We start from the raw sequence: 18,421 nt of genomic DNA, 5'->3' as shown, positions 1-18,421 counted from the left end.
AGACTCTAAGCAGTATGGTGTGGTTATGTCAGAAGTGTACCGTCCAGCATGTAATATTCAGTCCCTGCAGTCTTGACCAAAGCAAGAGTCACAATGCAGTGTAGGTCGATGGGAATTGTATTGATTAGCTATTGTCTTAGCCACCATTCTGTTGCTGTGAAGAGACTCTATGATCAAGGCAAGTCTTATGAAAGAAAGCATGTAATTGGAGGGGGGAGGAGAGAGATGCTGGGTCTGGCATGGGCTTTTGAGACCTCAAAGCCCAAGCCAGTGACACTTTCTCCAACAAGGCCACACTCTCCCCAACAAGGCCACACCTAGTACAAGGCCACAGCCCCTCATCCTTGAAATCTTTGATTCTAAAACAGTTCTATTCCCTGATGATCACCTCCCCTAAGGGGCCATTCTCATTCAAACCATCACAGATTTTCACTGATGTCACCGACATAGGAAAAATATTTGTTTTGGATCATGGCTTCAGAGTGCTTAGAAGGCAATACTTAGTACCACACACTAGGGCAGAGTATCGTGGCATCAGGAATATTTGACAGGGAACTGATCAGGAAGGAGTCAGGGACAAAACACCTCTGTGATGTTTGAATGAAAATGGCCCCACAGCTCCTATGTTTGAATACTTGCTCCCCAGTTGGTGGAAGTGTTTGGGAAGGATTAGGAGGTCTGGCCTTGTTGGAGGAGGTGTGGCACTGGGGGGATGGGCTTTGAGGTTTCAATCTCACTCCATTCCCAGCTAGCTCCCTCTGTTCCTCCCACTTACGGACCAGATGTGAGCTCTAAGCTACTGCTCCAATGCCATATGTGCCTGCCTGTGGCATGTTCCTTCCCATGATGGTCATGAGCTCCAACTACTCTCTGTCTCTCTCTCTCTCTCTCTCTCTCTCTCTCTCTCTCTCTCTCTCTCTCCACACAGGGTTTTTCTGTGTAAGCCTGGCTGTCCTGGAACTTACTCTGTAGACCAAGTTGGCCTCAAACTCAGAGATCCACCTACCTCTGTCTCCCAAGTGCTGGAACTAAAGGTGTATACCACCACCATCCAACCTAAATCCTTTCTTCTATAACTTGCCTAGGTTATCATACTTTGTCATGGCATTTAAAGGTAACCAAGACACCCCCCCACACACTCACAAGGGTCTGTCCCCCATTGACCTACTTCCTTTCACCAAGTCCCAAGTCCTAAAATTGCACTGATTTCCCACAGTAGTGTCACTAAATTGACCAAACATAACACATGAGCTATTAGGGGTAGTTCATATTCAGATTATGACATGAATCAAGGGCTCTGCTCTATCTCGTCATTCAAGGACCCAGGCTTCTGTTATCTGGTGCACTTCCCATCCTCTAGACAGAGAGTGGTATGGCTTGAATTCAAAAATTGCTCCCACAAGCTCATAGTTAGAGTGTTGACTCCCTGAGTGATGGATTGGTTGGAAGGCTGTGGAAACTTTAGGATCTGGGACCTAAGTGACAGTAGGTTTTGAAGGTTATAGACCAGTCCCCAGTCTGGCCTCACACTCTCTGATTTCTGGGTCATCATTACATAAGGAACATTCACAACGTGCCCCGTGTCAACAAACCCTACCATGTTGTCCCCACTATAATGGACTGACTTCTCTGAATCCATGAGCTGAAATAATCCCTTCCCCACTCAACGGTTTCTGTTAGGAAGTTTGATCACAGCAACACAAGAGCAACTACACAGAGGTCCCAGTATCATTGAAGGATTTGGTATATCCAACCAGTAGATGAGGGAAAAGAAACATCAGGTCTAGAGCCAAACACAGCCCTTCTCCTTACTCCATTGGCCAAGATGTGAACCCACCTCATGCAGAAAGAGGATGAGGAAGTGCAGTCTGGTGATGATATGGCAGTGTGTGTGTGTGTGTGTGTGTGTGTGTGTGTGTGTGTGTAATTTGCATTTTCACCTGCATGATGTGCAAAGGTCAGAAGTTAATCTTGGGAGTCATTCCTTAGAATACTGTTTGCTTTGTTTTTAAGACAAGTTCTCTCACTATCTGGGAGCTCATCAATTTGGCTAGGCTGTCTGGCCAGCAAGTCCCAGGGATGATGTGAAAATTACAGGTGCATGCACACACCCTAACTTTTTTCTTGGGGGGGGGAATGTTTGTCGCAGTATCAAATTAATCTGCTCTATACTTCCTGTTCACTACCACCTCAATGTTGTGTATTCTTGAATGAAACACACACACACACACACACACACACACACAAACACACACACAGAGTAGACTTCTATTTTAATATGTTTTAAACAGCGCAATGGCTAGGCCACTCCCAAACTTCCACATTGCTAATGCTTCCCTCCGATTCTCCTGAATTATTACTTATTAAGATCTATATTCCATCTCTGCTATCCCCGGCCCAATTGGGGAGGAGCCCCTTGGGGCTGCTCTTCCTAGGCTCTTACATGATTGTTACTCATCTTCTGCAGCTCTCCTGCTTGATCTTCCTGCTTTCCTGTCATGGCAGTATAGCCCTACCTCCCTGTCCAGTCATTGACTGAAGGCAACTTTATTCACCAATCAAATCCAACTGGGGGGCAGGGACCCTCAGTGTCTTACAGGAAGATGCACTGGTTCCCATATAATTTTGGGAGCCTAATAAACACAAATAGCATTAGAACCACTCCATAACAGGTATTGGTTTACAGACTTTGAGATAGGGTTTCTCTGTACAGCTCTGGCTGTTTTAGAACTCACTGTGAAGACCAGGCTGCCCTTGAACTCACAGAGATCCGACTTCCTCTGCCTCCCAAGTGCTGTGATTAAAGGTGTGTGCCACCAGCACCTGGCTACTTGCTATCCATAATGTTTTTAATGTGAGTATTAGAGATTGAATTCTTTCTCACTGGTGTCTACTTTCCCAGATCCTTTCACCCCAAGAGTGCTGCTCAGATCTCCAAGTTCCCAATGCATACCACTGGGACCCGTATGCTTGGGCTCTAGAAAGCTGGATGATGAGCAAGTGATAGCTTTTCCAGGCCTGACTGCTCAAGCCACAGAACATCATTCATGGCAGTACCTCTTACAAGGGCTTATAAAATAATAATTATGTAAGTTAATATTTTTCAAGTGCTAATACGTAGGCATGTATAAAATCAAATGGTATCTGTGGGACTAGAGAGAGGGCCTGTTGGTTCAGAGTGCTTATTGCTCCTGTAGAGAATCCAGGTTCAGTTGCACCACCCATACAGCTCAGTCCCAGAGGATCCGATGCTCTCTGGCTTTTGGGGGCACCTGCACATACATGGTGCACATAAGCTCACTTATACACACATAAAAATAAACAGACCTTTTACAAATGTTTTAAACAGCTAATTGTGATGACTTTTAACCCAAAGTTTAAAGAACTTAAATACAAAATATTTTTGAAAGATGATACCAGTTTTTCAAGTCCCCTATCCTTTGTACAATCAATAATATGGTTAATAGTGACAGAATTCTCCAAAATGTACTGAGATTTATAGGGCATTGAATTTTGGGTGTAAAGGGTTAGTACTGGTCCATGACAAGTATCGACCATTATTAGTGAGATGAGAGTTAGCCACTGTCTCATATGTAAAGCCACAGTCCATTTATGTTCAGTGTAAGCAGTCTTTGGAGACCTGAAACTTCCTCTGGCCACATTCTTTCAGGATGGACACCTTCAGAGACCCCTTGCAGACTTTTCCCAGACTGACCACACCAACCAGTCCAGAGGACCCTCTCCAAGCTACTCTGTTGCCAATCACTCTAGACTGAGACTGAGCAGATGGTCTGATCCTGCACTGAACTGTCTCCTGGTCTGAGTTCCTAGTCTGTCTGGCACACAGCTCACCTCTTCTCATAATTTCCAGATGAAATTCTATCTCTTCTTCAAGGTCCAGAATAAGTATCTCTTTGTACATGAACTTTCCCTGGATTCCCCGATCTATCTGAATCTCAAGAACACCCGGTCTATCCTCCTATGTGGAGCATTTGGCAATTCATCTGTCTCTTCCCTGCCCATAGAAGAATAGACATTTCTCCCCTTTGTATGTGTCTTCGATGATTAAGTCGGAAGGAATGGATAAGAGCTTCCCAAACAGCTGATAAAACATTGCTTCTGGGCATGTCTCTAAGGAATGCTTCCAGAAGACATTCTCCTCTGAATAGGATGACTTGAGTTAAGCAGTCACTCCCACTGTCCTTTTGTCTAGTGTGGGCTGTTAAGAGATTGAATGATAACTCTGGCCTCTACCTCCCGAGCAAGATAATTTTACCTACTGAAAGTATGGGATTCTTTGCAATTATTCATGGACTCTCAATGAAGGTAACTGGCAAATCAGCGTTGGCTGTGGTCTGGGTATGTCACCAAAGTTTGAGTACTGGAAACTCAATTCCCCCAAAGTTGAAGAGTAAGGCATAGAGATAGGGAACTGGGCCACATGGACAGGGCTCTCAAGGATGGATTAATATTCCTGTGGTGGGTTCCTTATCTCATGGGCTGGTAATTATGAACCAGGTCAGTTCCTCACCCTTTTCTCATTTGGAAATGATTTGTGCTTCTGTCTGTGGTATTACGATACAGCACAAAGACCCAGAGAAGCCCCAGATCCACAAGCCAAAACTCAAATCTCCTTTAGAAATGCAGTAACACAGCTGGAGAGATGGCTCAATGGTTCAGAGCACTGGCTGCTCTTCCAGGGGATCTGGATCCAATTCCCAGTGACCGCATGGCAGCTTGCAATTGTCTGTAACTCCAGTTCCAGGGCAACCTCATACAGACATACATGCAGGCAAAACATCAATGCACATAAAATTTTAAAAAGAGATAAAAAATAAAAAATAGAAATGCCAGAGTAAGCCAGCTGGTGGGAACCAGCCAGTATGAGTGGCTCTAGTGTCAATCAGATACCTTTTGGCCTCTGAATTTCTTCTTTGGTAGGATAGAATCTTCACATTCGTTGTTTTCTCTGGAACGGTCTTCCTTCCTCTTAGTCCATGTAGAGTTGCTTTTAAAGAAATTTGGCTTTATTTAAAACTAAAAAATGCCAACTTGGAATTCAGTACATTGCACACACAATCCCAGCTACTTTGGAGCCTTTTCTTAGAACTTCGTTTATTGATTTTATCTCTGCTTGAAATGTGAATGCCCATATTCCAGGATACTACTGAACTGGGACTCACCTCATATGGCATTCAGGCTTCCTGTCAGTACACGGTATACTCTCCTGAGCTCCTGGCATCAGGGACATTATTCAGGAAGCCTGCCGAGTACTAGAACTGAAATCATTCGGTGTCTCAGATCCGACCCAAGAGCAAAGTGAGTGTCATAACTAAACTAAACATAACCTAACTAAACCCTCTGCATGATAAAATTCTCCATTCCTCCAATTTAAATAAGCAGAATCCTGGGTGAAATAAGGACATGACTAAAGTATGGAGAAGATCAGTACTGGAGAAAAAAAGGGAGAAAGCAGGGAGAGGGTAGCAGTAGAGCAAAACATGGATGATCAACTAAACAAGAGAGCAAGACAGCAAGAGAGGAGCTGCGCAGCAAGAGGTAGCCCAGGCCGAGAAGCCAACAGATCACTGAGGCCAAAATGACTGGATTATTTAGGGATCAGGTTAGGGGAAGGGAAGCTGAAGCCTAGCTCCCCTGAGTAGCAGAGGTTTGGGTTGGAGGGTGGATGTGAGAGATGCTGGGAGGAGCCACGGGTACTGAGGGCTGCTGGGAGAGCTGGGAGAGAAGGGAGGAGCCACGGGTACTGAGGGGTGCTGGGAGAGCTGGCCAGTGGCTGCTTTGATATGTTAATGACACCTAGTTAGCCATTGGTCACACATTTCTGAGACCAGTGTCCACAGGGAATGTTCTGGGTATGTTCACAGTCCTGGTGGTAACGGTTTACCTTTAGCAAGGCAGAGGATAATACATTTTCTTTTTAGGAAGAGATTTACAATGTGGGATAGAACTGGTGAAGTAAAACTCTGGGGTGTTTCCTGAGTTTCTGGTAACAGTTTAAGGGAGTCCTTGCTATCTACAGCTTGGTTCGTCTAAGCTTGGGTCCAGCCTGTCTTGATGACCGTCTAGATTCTTCAGATTGTTCTCTGGTTTCTACTCTGAATGATTCTACTACTTTTCTGTTTTCCTGAGTGTAGACTTGATAAGATCAAGGGTTATCTTCCTCACACTGATGCAAAAACAACAGTTCTCATCCTAAAAGGAATATGAGCGAGTTTATTCTGGAGTCATTTAGGTTGTCCCAAATTCTATGTTCCAACGTGGAAGGAGTTTCATGAAGGTTTTATAGTTTGAGAGAACAGAGAATATCATAAGTTTGAAGTACATTGGAGAGCCAATCAGCGAGGCAGATACAGCCAGGTGGGGAGACATTTCTTTGGCTCAGTATGCTATCTGAGCTTTTGGGTTGGTCAGAGCTGTGGTCTGCTAAGATGTCTAAAAGGACCTGACATCATCTGACTTTCTCAGGCACCAGGAACACACATGGTGCACACACATGTATGTATGCAAATGCTGATGCACATAGATTTTATCTAAATCTTAAAAACTTAAGAACAGATCAGGCACGGTGGCACACACCTTTAATGCCAAGTCTTCAGAAGCAGAGGCAGGTGGATCTCTGTGAGTTCCAGATGAAGCAGAGATATATAGTGAGATTCCCGTCTCAAAAAGCAAACAAACACCCATCAAAAAAAGAAAGAAAGAGAGAAAGAAAGAAAGAAAGAAAGAAAGAAAGAAAGAAAGAAAGAAAGAAAGAAAGAAAAGCCTTAAATATCCTGGACCCAATTAAAAGAACAAGCAAGTATCAGTCAAAAGGAGAGATAAAGAAGTGTAGAACAGGCCTGCCTTTTTGGTTTTTGTTTGTTTGTTTTTTGTCATTTTTCTAGAAACAGGGTTTCTCTGTGTAGCCCCGGCTGTCCTGGAACTCTCTCTGTAGACCAGGCTGGCCTCTAACTCACAGAAATCCTCCTGCCTCTGCATCCTGAGTGCTGGGACTAAAAGTGTGTTCCACTGCTGCTGGCTCAGGCCTGCCTTTTTAAAGCCATAGGAAATAGAAGAAAGAAAATAGATATCTTGCCAGAGTGTAACACTGAGTGTGTTTCAAGAAATACAGCAAGAGAGAAAGCCGGTCTGCAATGTTGCTTTTCCCTCTCAGTATTTTATATCATTCTCAAAATAATTATAAAGATCACCACTCATTTTTTTCTCACATATGATGATGTGTCAACATTTTTCTTTGCTGATGTTATTTTATTTCTATTCATTTCCACAGAAACTATCATTGCAGCCATTGCTTTTCTAAGGTTTCCCCAACACGAGGAGACTGCCTCCAGAGGCAGGTAGTCGGGAAGCTTGGAACACAAGGAAGAGTGCAAAGAGTGCCTTGCATTCTCTGCCATTTTGTGAACACTGACTCCCCAGACCCAATTCACCTATTACTTTACGCAGCCAGTGCTGGAGAATGACCAGCAAAATGTCCCTGTGTACCTTTAGTATAAAAGTTATTGTGGTGGACAGAGTCTGGCAGAAGGGACTGGAAAAATGGCTCAGCATGCAAGACCACTTGCTGCTTTCTCACAGAGGGGCCAAGTTTGATTCTCAGCACCCACATGGTGACTCACAATCATCATAGTAACTCTGGTTCCAGGGTTCAGATGGCCTCTATAAATACCAGGCACATGGTGTATGTAAGTACATGCAGACAAAAAACTAATAGGTATAAAATAAACCCAACTCTTTTTTTTAAAGAGTCTGGCAAAAGGATTTTACTACTCTAGGTGGCTGTTCACCCAAACATGCTACCATGTGTCTCTTAGGAGCCTTAGTGTTCTTTACACCTGCTTATCAGATGAGAGTCAGTTCTAGCCAGTCATTTGATGTGGATATGTGAATAAATGCTCATTATTTTTGTCATTATCTTCTTATTCTTTATTAAAGATGTATTTACTTTTATTGTATGTGTATGAGTATTTTCATGTATGTATGTATGTATGTATGTATACCATGTATATGCCTGTTGCCAGAGGCCAGAAGAAGGCATTAAGTCTCATGGAACTGAAGTTACAGATAATCATGTGCTATCATGTAGGTACTGGAAACAGAACTCAAGCTCTCCACAAGAGCAGCAAGTGCTCCAAACTGCTGGGTCATCTCTCCAGCCCTGAGAATCGTCTTAACTTGCTGTGTAAAGGGAAACAGTTCAATAACAGGCATCTCGCACGTTAACCTGTGCTCCTCCTTCTGTGTACTTTAGTATTCTCTAGATGACTCACAATGTCTAATGCAGTGTAAATGGTACATACATCATTGCTGTGTTATGAAGACAATAAGAAAAAGTTCTCACCTGTTCTGTACACATGTAATTTAAAAAAAATGTGGAGTTGAGAGTCAGTTCAGCAGTTAAGAGCACTTACTGCTCTTGGAGAAGCCCTTGGTTCAGTTTCCAACAACCCCAGGGTAACTTACAACTGGCTGTAACTGTAGTTCCTGGGGGCCTTCTTGTGACCTCTGAGGGCTCCTGCATGCACCTGGTGCACATTTAGACAAGAAGGCAAACGTAAGTACCTATAAAAAAAATAAACAAATATCTTGAAAACGACTTGGTGTCTGCAGTTGGTTGACATTCCAGATGTGAACTCAACATAAGCAGAGTACTGTATGTACTTAATCTTACCTCAAATCCTGTAGTTTATCAGGATATAAAATAGACCTCCTGAGAACAAGGGACCCAACAAAAGGATAGCAAACAGTTGATAGTTGTGATGGTTTGTATATGCTTGGTCCAGGGAGTGGTACTATTAAAAGCTGTGGCTCTGTTTGAGTAGGTGTGACCTTTTTGGAGTAGGTGTGACACCGTAGGTGTGGGCTTTAAGAATCTTATCCTAGCTGCCTGGAAGCCAGTATTCTGCTAGCAGCCTTCAGATGAAGATGTAGAACTCTCAGCTCTGCCTGCACGTGCCTGACATACTACCACTTGATGATAATGGACTGAGCCTCTGAACCTGTAAGCCAGCCCCAATTAAATGTTGTCCTTTACAAGATTTGCCTTGGCTATGGTGTCTCTTCACAGCAGTAAAACCCTAAGACAATAATCTACCTCACCATTGAACCAAATTGGTAGTTTGCAGTCAGCCTCAGGCATGGCAGACTAATGTTATACATTGAATTCACTGTCAAAGGGATGCATATAAACCATAGGGGTTAAAACAGATACTCTCATGAAGTAGGCTTAAATCCCTGAGGAGATCATTTCATAAGCTTGGTTTTTCTTCTTGTTCAATAAAATCTCCTTCCCATTGTGGGCCAGCACCTGCTGTGTTACATACAAGAATTGATCACCTATGTGGTGTTTTTGTTTTAGTCCATCAGAAATAATCTCTGCATCTGCAACAGAACTAATAGGTCACAGCTCTGTGTACAAGCACACGCCAGTTAATCTTTCTGTTGTTGTTTTCTATACGTTTACCAGACTGATTGCTAAACACTGACTTGGCTTGTCAGCTAAATGTCTATGAATTTAGGGGAAACTAAGAAATTAATTTAAATCAGTCCCATTTATTGCACAGAATGTGCTGATGTCCCCAGAAGGGATTAGAAGCAGACATGAGGTGAAGGCACACAGGGCGGGTATCATGCTAGCTCCAAGTCATCACTGAGCAATTCATTCGACAGTTATTGACGGCCTGAGGCCGGCCAAAGGCTTCGTATGACTCGGCCTTCCTCACTGATAGGACAGGCCTCTTGGAGAGAATTACTTAACAGGGCTTGAACATGAATCAGATCCTGAAGTCAGACATGTGGAAGCATGTTTCCAAGCACCTTAGAGACTGAATCCTCCTAAAATCTTGCCTGTTCCCCACCTCAAGCCTTAGTCACCGCTACAGTCATCAATGTATTTAATACATCAGCCAAGCTCGCCTGCTTTAACTTCCTAATATCCTCATCTGCCAACCTGCCACTTTCTACAGTGTTTCAACTTTCCTAAGTGTGAGCCATTAACCAAATCTTCTATTAACGCAAAAAAGGAGAAGGGGAGGGGGAGGGAAGAGGGGATTAGGATTGTAGGACAGGGTAACTGAGAGGGGGTTAGTGATGTAAAGTAAATAACTAAAAAAAAATTAAATTAAAAAAAATTCCAGGGACTAGAGAGATGGCTCAGCAGTTAAGAGCACTGGCTGCCCTTCCAGAGGTCCTGAGTTCAATTCCCAGCAACCACATGGTGGCTCACAACCATACATAATGAGATCTGTTGCCCTCTTTTGGTATGCAGGTGTACATGTAGGTATACACTAAATAGATAATCTTTTTAAAATTTTTCAGGAAATTCTTGATTACATTCTGATGGTGGTAAGACAGTTGACTTATCCCCTTGGAAGGGAAGATTATTTTTTTTTGACTTAACAATTCCACACCTAGACATACAGATATATTTGTAAATGAACAATGAAGATGCAAATATACATTATATCGACAAAACAAGACATCGAAATGGGCAAGAATGTTCTGGCACATCCATAGAATAGAATACTGTGTTAACATGAAACTATAACAAAATTGCTCACTACAAGTAAGAAAACCTCCTACTTATGTTATTAAACTATAAAAAGAAATACATGAAAAACGTAAGTATGAGAGATACACACATATATAAATCTATAGTGGTGCTGGAGGATGGGATATAGGGCCTTGTGAGTGCTAGCCAAAGGCTCTACCACTGAGCTATAGCCCCAACTTCAGAGACTACATTCTTCACTAGGAAGCATGGTTTGTTTATTGTGTAATTCATGGCTCATTTGCTTCCATCAAAGCAATACTTAAGGTACATCATTTCCACTTAAAAATACACAAACAATCCAATAGTAACTGTAGCAAACAAAAGTGGAAATGCTATAAATGCCTAGGAACCATTAACAGACTCGTAACACTATATCTGATTTTACGATCAGTAATTCAGAAAAACTGAAAACAGTGTTCAAAACATTTGAATAACAATGGAGAATTATACCTCTTGTGTTAAACCACCATACACATTATCTTTTGATGCCCATGTTCTTGACCTCCACAAAGTATCAAAGTTACATTTTAATAAAACATTTTAGTTCACTGTTGTGGGTTTAAACTCATCTCTTGGCAACAGTAGCATTGTAACTCTTCCTCATTTATTTGTGATCCCCTCCCCCCCAATATTTCAGCTTCAGGATATGATCTTATTTGAAAATAAGACTCTGCAGAGGTGAACAACTTAAAATGTGGTCATTGTGATAGTCCTAACAAGGCATGGTGATGGCTAATCTTGGTTGTCAACTAGGCAAGAGGAACCCACAACCAAGGAACCACCTTCAACAGATTGGCTTATAGGTGGCAGAACCATCTCCCACGCTGGCGTCTCGTGGGTGCCAGGGCTGGTGTTTCTGGCTGGCCGTTTCTAGCTGTGACGCATGTGTAGCCTCTGGCTGTGGAACATGGAGGCTTGAGCTAGGCAGAGCTGCCGCTGCTTAGATAGTCAGCCCAAGAAATAGCCTTTTTAAAATATTACATTAACATATAGGAATGCTTGTGAGAAGTTTTCTTGAATACTAATCGTATAGAAGGGCCCTGCCCACTGTGGGCGGTACCCTTCTCAGGCAGATGAGCCTTATAAGGAAGGCATCTAGAGAGCTAGGAAGAAAGCCAATAAGCAGTGCTCCTCCATGGTTTATGCTCCAGGCTCCTGCCTTTTGTTCCAGCCTTGGCTTCCACTGATGATAGAGTTTAACCTGCAAACGAACAAACAAAACAAAAACAAACAAATAAACACTACCAACAAAACCCTTTCCCTGACAAGTTAGTTCTGGTTGGTGCTTTATCACAGCAGGAGACACAAACTAAAACAGGTATTAAGTGGAATTGACCTTCAGGCAAAAGAGTTATTGACACAGTAGCAGGCAGTACAGCTGGGAGTCTGGAGTAGAGTTTGAGCCCAGGTAGACAAAGAAAGACACCCACTTTCAAAGGTTTTTGAAGGAAAGCAGAGGCCTTACACTAGGATGCAGGCCTAGTTAACATGTGCCCTGCTATGTTAATATATGTTGTTAATATGTGTCCCTGACAGTGATAGGAGAGAGGGATGTACATGGCTTAGGCTACATGAGAAGAGTCCCTCTTTCTTTGAGTAGGAAAGAGGGACTTGGTTACTGTGTAGCCCGCAGGAGCTCACCACCATCAGGATGCCTTAGACCCCAGGCAGAAAGGGGTTGGGTATGGTCCTACCCTGCTTGTATCTTTCTCTGCTTAGGGTCCAAAAGGCTTCTAAGGTCTAACAAGAAGGGACTAGGGGCATGGGAGAGGAAACTAATTAAGCATTTGTGATGGTTTGAATACACTTTGGCCCATGAAGTGGCACTATTAGGAGTATGGCCTTGTTGGAGGAAGTGTGTCACTATAGGAGTGGGCTTTGAAATCCTATGCTCAACCTTTGCCCAGTGCAGAGGAGACCCTCCTCCTGGTTGCTTACAGAAGACAGTCTCTACCTGGCTGCTTTTGGATCAAAATGTACAATTCTCAGGCCCTTCTCCAGCACCATAACTGCCTGGATGCTGCCATGCTTCCCACCACGATGACAGTAGACTGAACCTCTGAAACTCTAAGCCAGCCCCAATTAAATGTTGTCCTTTATTAAAGTTGCCTTGGTCATGGTGTCTCTTCACAGCAGTAAAACTCCAGGACAGCATTATAACACAAATGTATATGTAAAAAGCCATGCATGGTGAACCCCATTGCTTTGCTAATGTAAGAAATTAATGTCTCCTTAAAAAAAAATAAAAAGGAAAACGAAACCATTATAACATAGAGGCACACATAGAAAAGAAAATCAAGGAGGTGGCAGCCAGGAAGAAAGGACTGTAACAGATTCTTCTTTACAGCCCTCCCATACTAACTTTTACCCCATGCTTGGGAAAGGGAACATATATGAAAACATGCCCCAACATCCCAAGTTAAAACGAGACCATGCTTATTAAGAGTTGGATGGGCCATCATCCAATCTTGTCCAATATGGCAGGTATCCATATAGAGATCAGGATACAAGGACAATATGCTATGAAGACAAAGACAGAGTTTGGTGTCTCCAACTGTGATGGTTTGCGTATGTTCTGTCCAGGGAATGGCACTATTAGAAGGCATGGCCATGTTGGAGTAGGTGTGTCACTGTGGGTGTGGGAAATAAGACCCTCATTCTAGCTGCCTGGAAGCCAGTATCTTGCTAGAGGCCTTTAGATGAAGATGTAGAACTCTCAGCTCCTTCCGCACCATTCCTGCTTGGATGCTGCCATGCTCCCCCACCTTGATGATAATGGACTAAACCTCTGAACCTGTAAACTAGCCCTGATTAACTGTTATCCTAACAAGAGTTGCCTTGGCCATGGTGTTGCTTCACAGCAGTAAAGCCCTAGCTAACACACCAACTTAAAAAAAAAACAGCAAGGACTACAGGCGGATTAGAAGAGAAAGATGCGGAATGGATATTTGAGAGAGAATGAGCCTCGGTGTAAGGCTCTCAGCCTCCAGAAGTATGAGAGATGACATTTAGGTCCTTTAAAAGGAGCAAAACTTTGCCATTGAGACTTAGTTGGGTTTTCTGCGGAAACGAGATCGTAATGATATTTTTACTTCTTTTCCCAGAAAATGTTTATGGGGAGGGAGGGTAGAGTGCTATTCAGCTGCTGTTTGCTGATGCACTTCCACACTGATAAACTGACACTTGTCTGGGGCCTGCTATTATGGCTTCCATAGACTTCCGTGGATGTCCCTAACCATTCAAGGCCTGGACTAACTACTGCATCTGAATGCCGTGATAACACTGTCCAGCTGACTATGAACCCCGGATTAAGCACCTGCTGTGTGTCTAATCTGGGGAGCATAAGCATGGGCTCCAAAAGGAAAAAGAAAAAGAAAAGAAGCTAACACCCCTGCCTTCTGTATGCATGCTGAGGAGGAAGCAAACACAGACTTAGTTTCTGGGAGTAATTACATGCTCAGCTGTGCGAACCCAACGTAGAAAATGTGCAAATTGTCTGAGAGAGAAATATTAAAACCATGAAACTAGGACACAGGAATACATCCTGAAGGTTGGGTCCACCATGACGTAGGTCTCAGGGAAGCTCTGGGAAGTTCAAATGAAAAGTGAATCCATGAGCCGGTGAGACAGCTCAGAGAGTAAAGGAGCTTGCCATAAACACAGGCCTGCTGACCAACGCTCAAGTCCCAGGAGCCATTCAAAGGCGGAGGGAGAGCCCTGACTCCCTACAGCTCTTCCTGTTCTCCACATGGGTGCAATGACATGCTTGTACCCCATAATATTTAAAAGTTTATCCACCTGGGTTTTTTAAACACGTTTTTATCACCTTTACTGTAATTGTCACAAATGAACGATCTCTCTTTTTAAGATACCAGGAATGTGTAGACTCCGACAAGCTCTACTTTCTTTACATTTATTTTATGTAAATGAGTGTCTTGACTGCATGGATGTGCGTTTGTGACTGATGGATGTGGAGGTCAGAAAAAAAGCATCAGATGCCCTGGAGCTGGAGTTACAGATGGTTGTGAGCTGACATGTGGGTGCTGGGAATTGAACCTGGGTCCTCTGAAAAAGCAGCCATTGCTCTTAACAGATGAGCCATCATTCCAATAACCTCTACTTTCTATATCAGGATCTGTGGTACATGCTAGTTTCCAGCAAAACAGACTTCCCTGGAGGAGAAAAAGCAAGCGGTGCAAAGTAATGTGTGTTTTCTTAGTCATTTGTAAGTCATGTTGGTGAGAAACAGAAGACCATGGAAGGCTGGTGGACTTCCTCGCAGAAGACTTTGAAACGTGAGATCACTTCCACTTTGAGGTCAGAGCTTGACCACAGAATGAGCCAACAAGGGCTTTTTAATGAAACCGCAGAGACCAGCCATCTGTGGTTGCTTTGGCCTGAGTGCTTACATCAGACATAGTTTTCTGAGACACAAAATGAGGCTAGAACTGACCTGAGATGGCTGTCCAATTTGTACTGTTCTCAGAGCACACTGAGATCCACAGATGACACAGCAGGGAGTGTTTAATGACAGCCAAAGACCTACTTAGGCTAATGTGTAGCAGGCATTGGGGAAAAGATTTCTTTCTTCCTGGTAGTTTGGATGGACTTTGGAATTGTTCTGTGCACAAAAATATGTTCCCTTATTTACTTTAAATTTAATTTTATTTAGGGACAGTGTCTTACTCTGTAGCCCAAGCTAGGTCACCTTGCTCTCCTCCTGCCAATGTCTTCTGACGGCTGGGGTTATGTGTGCCACCGTGCCTAGCTTACCAGCACATTAATTCTAAGGGACTGAGTACAACACAATACATCCTTGAAGTTCATTCATTTTTGTTTTCTAGAGTGACTGAGGAGGTTACAACCGGCTGACGTGCTTCCCGTGAAGACTCCTCTCACTGCTTCGTGGCTTTTCATGTAATCATGAAGGCTGGGAAGATGGCTGAGCAGGTGGAGCAGTTGATGATATACATGAGTATTTCAGATCTCCAGAGCCTACCTAGATAGTGGTGACGGGTATGTGGAGGCCCGTCGGTAACTCTAGAACTTGAAGACAGAAAGGGCATTTCTCGAGTAAGCTGCTATCTAGACTAGCCCTCTCAGTAGCTGTCCAGGCCTCTCCCATATAATGGTGCAGTGCTGGAAAATAAAATTTTTGAACCTGTGACTGAGCTCCAAACAGCACTTCTGTATAACTTATATCCATAGCACCGGAACGACGAGATACTCCCCCGGCACAGAGAGTGCTTAGTAAGTGAAAAACTGAAAACTGAAAACTGAGCAGTGAGTGGATGTAGGTCTGTTATTGTGGTACCCAAAGAGCTCTGCCTGCGGTGGGCTCCCCAACAATGTAGCTCCTCTCTCTTCCTCTCTGTCTCTGACACTCATGAGGACTCACTCATCCTTCTGACTTGAGGTATGCCTTTCTTCCGTGTCTGCCTTCAGCATCCTTCCAGGATTTGTGCCATATTTCAGATGGCTTTGTGCCTTTGATATGGATCTGGCTCAGGCTGGTTTGCTGACACTGGTGAGCTGTGAAGATTCCTTCCAGGAAATGTGATATGCATGATAGTCCGTTAGGATGGGGTTCCCCAGGCAGCAGGCTCTGCCTTCATTCCTAGACCTGAGATGTTTCCTTTCTCTGGTACCGTCCAATAACTTGTTTATCCCACAGCTTGTGAAACAGAGCACCAGGACCACGACATTTTAATATGTCCCATTTGCTGTTTTCCACTTCATATAACTTAAGGAACCCAGAAACTGAGGCCTATATTAGTTTCTTTCCTTCCTCCTTCCTTTCCTCCCTCCTGCCCTTTCTCCCTTCCTTCTTCTGTTCTTTTTTTAAGGTTTATTATTTTTTATTTATATGAGTACACTGCAGCTGTCTTCAGACACAGACTAGAAGAGGGCATCGGATCCCATTTACAGATGGTTGTGAGCCACCATGTGGTTGATGGGAATTGAACTCAGGACCTCTGGCAGAGCAGTCAGTGCTCTTAACCACTGAGCCATCTCTCCAGCCCCTCTTCTTCTATTCTTCCTTATTTTGATAGGATCTTAAGGAACTGGGGCTAGCTTTGAACTCTCTATCACAGCTGAGGCTGGCCTTGATTTTCTAATCTTCCTGCCTCTACCTGCTTTGATTACCATTGTACCATGGCAGTTTAGTTTCACACTTCTGAGTAACACATCCTAGGTGTTGCTGAACTCAATTAAAGTTACTGGAGTCGATTCTGGAGGTGGTCCGCGTTCCTTGTTACCTGCCCCAATGTTCTGGGTTGTCAAATGAAAGAAAGACACCCACACGCACACACACACGCATATGCACAGACTTTATATTTGGATATGCCTTAAACGGCTCAATGGCTGGGCCCTAACTTCCACAGGGCTGATGTACCCTTCTCTGATAATCCTGAGTTATTACTTACTAAAATATATATTCCATCTTTGCTGCCCTGGACCCAGACCTGCAGCCCCCCTCAGCTGCATTCCCCGGCACCTACATAATGACAATCTCTCTGCGTTCTGTACCTCTCCTGGTGTCTCTTTTTCTTCCCTGGCTTGACAGCCAATCCCCCCTCCTCCTTGGTCCCTTGTCTGGGAACCCTAAAAGTCCTGCCTCTTTCTCCCTGCCAGCCATTGGCCGCTGGCAACTTTGTTTACCAATCGAAACCAGCTGGGGGCAGGGTTCCCTCAGTTTCTTACATGCTGTTTTGCAGGTTTTCTCAGTGGCAGTTTTGAGGAAAAGACTAACATAATATAAACGGCATCAGACCAAATTCACAACACCTAGGTCTAACCCAGCATAGCTTCTGTGGGGCAGAATGTGGGCTCAGCTTGAGTGGTCCTTGCCTACAATCCTACCAGGCCGCTATTCAGATGCTGGCCAACATGACGGGTGATGTGTTTATAAAGAGATAAAGAGAGAGAGAATATGTTCTATGGGGCGTGTAGCGGGGTGGAGGTGGGCGAAGATGTCTCAGTGGGCCCATGCTGAGGCATCCCTTCCCCCCGGAAGGACCAGCCACACGATGGTATAGTATAGAATAGAGTTTATTCAGGGTATGGGGAGGAGAGTTGAGGGAGAGAGAGAGAGAGGGAGAGGGAGAAGGAGAGGGGGAGGAGGAGTGGAAGGGGGAGGGAGGGAGAGAGAGAGAGAGAGAGAGAGAGAGAGAGAGAGAGAGAGAGAGAGAGGTAGAGGCTGGCCATGAACACGTGGAGAGAGGGGGAAGAGGATGGGGAAGGGAGAGGAGAAGGGAAGAGCCCAAGAGGGCAAGAAAGGAACAAGAGATCAAGAGAGGAGATCAAGAGAGAGAGGAGGGGGCAAGCAGCCTCTTTTATAGTGGGTCAGGCCTATCTGGCTGTTGCCAGGTAACCGTGGGGGTGGAGTTTAGACAGAACGCTAACAGCCGGGACCTGAGGCTTGGCTGCCTTATACATCTCCTTACACAGACCTGCTTCTGTAGGTACAAGGTCCTATCCTTCTTGCTGGCTTAGTCATTGTTCTACTCTTATGAAGAGACACCATGACCTTAGAAGAGAAAACACTTCCGAGTGGGAACTTGCTTACACTTTCCGAGGGTTAGTCCATTATGGTCAGAGTAGGATGCAGACAGGCATGGCGCTGGAGCAGTAGCTGAGAGCTTTACATCCTGATTCACAGGAAGTCACAGGTTCACTCCATGAGAAAGGGAACACACAGGACTTAGGCACAAATGCCACCTGCGGTCACAATGAATAAGGTAGACTGAAATAGAGAGTGGATTTCATCCTAGAATCACTGAAGATGTGTTAAAGGCCAGAACGGTGTGGACTAATGCTGAGATGGAGGAAAGGTGGGAATTAGGA

The sequence above is a fragment of the Grammomys surdaster genome, unplaced genomic scaffold, assembly GCF_004785775.1.
Source record: "Grammomys surdaster isolate TR1022 unplaced genomic scaffold, NIH_TR_1.0 65, whole genome shotgun sequence".
NCBI lineage: Eukaryota > Metazoa > Chordata > Mammalia > Rodentia > Muridae > Grammomys > Grammomys surdaster.
Note: the sequence above shows the minus strand (reverse complement) of the source record.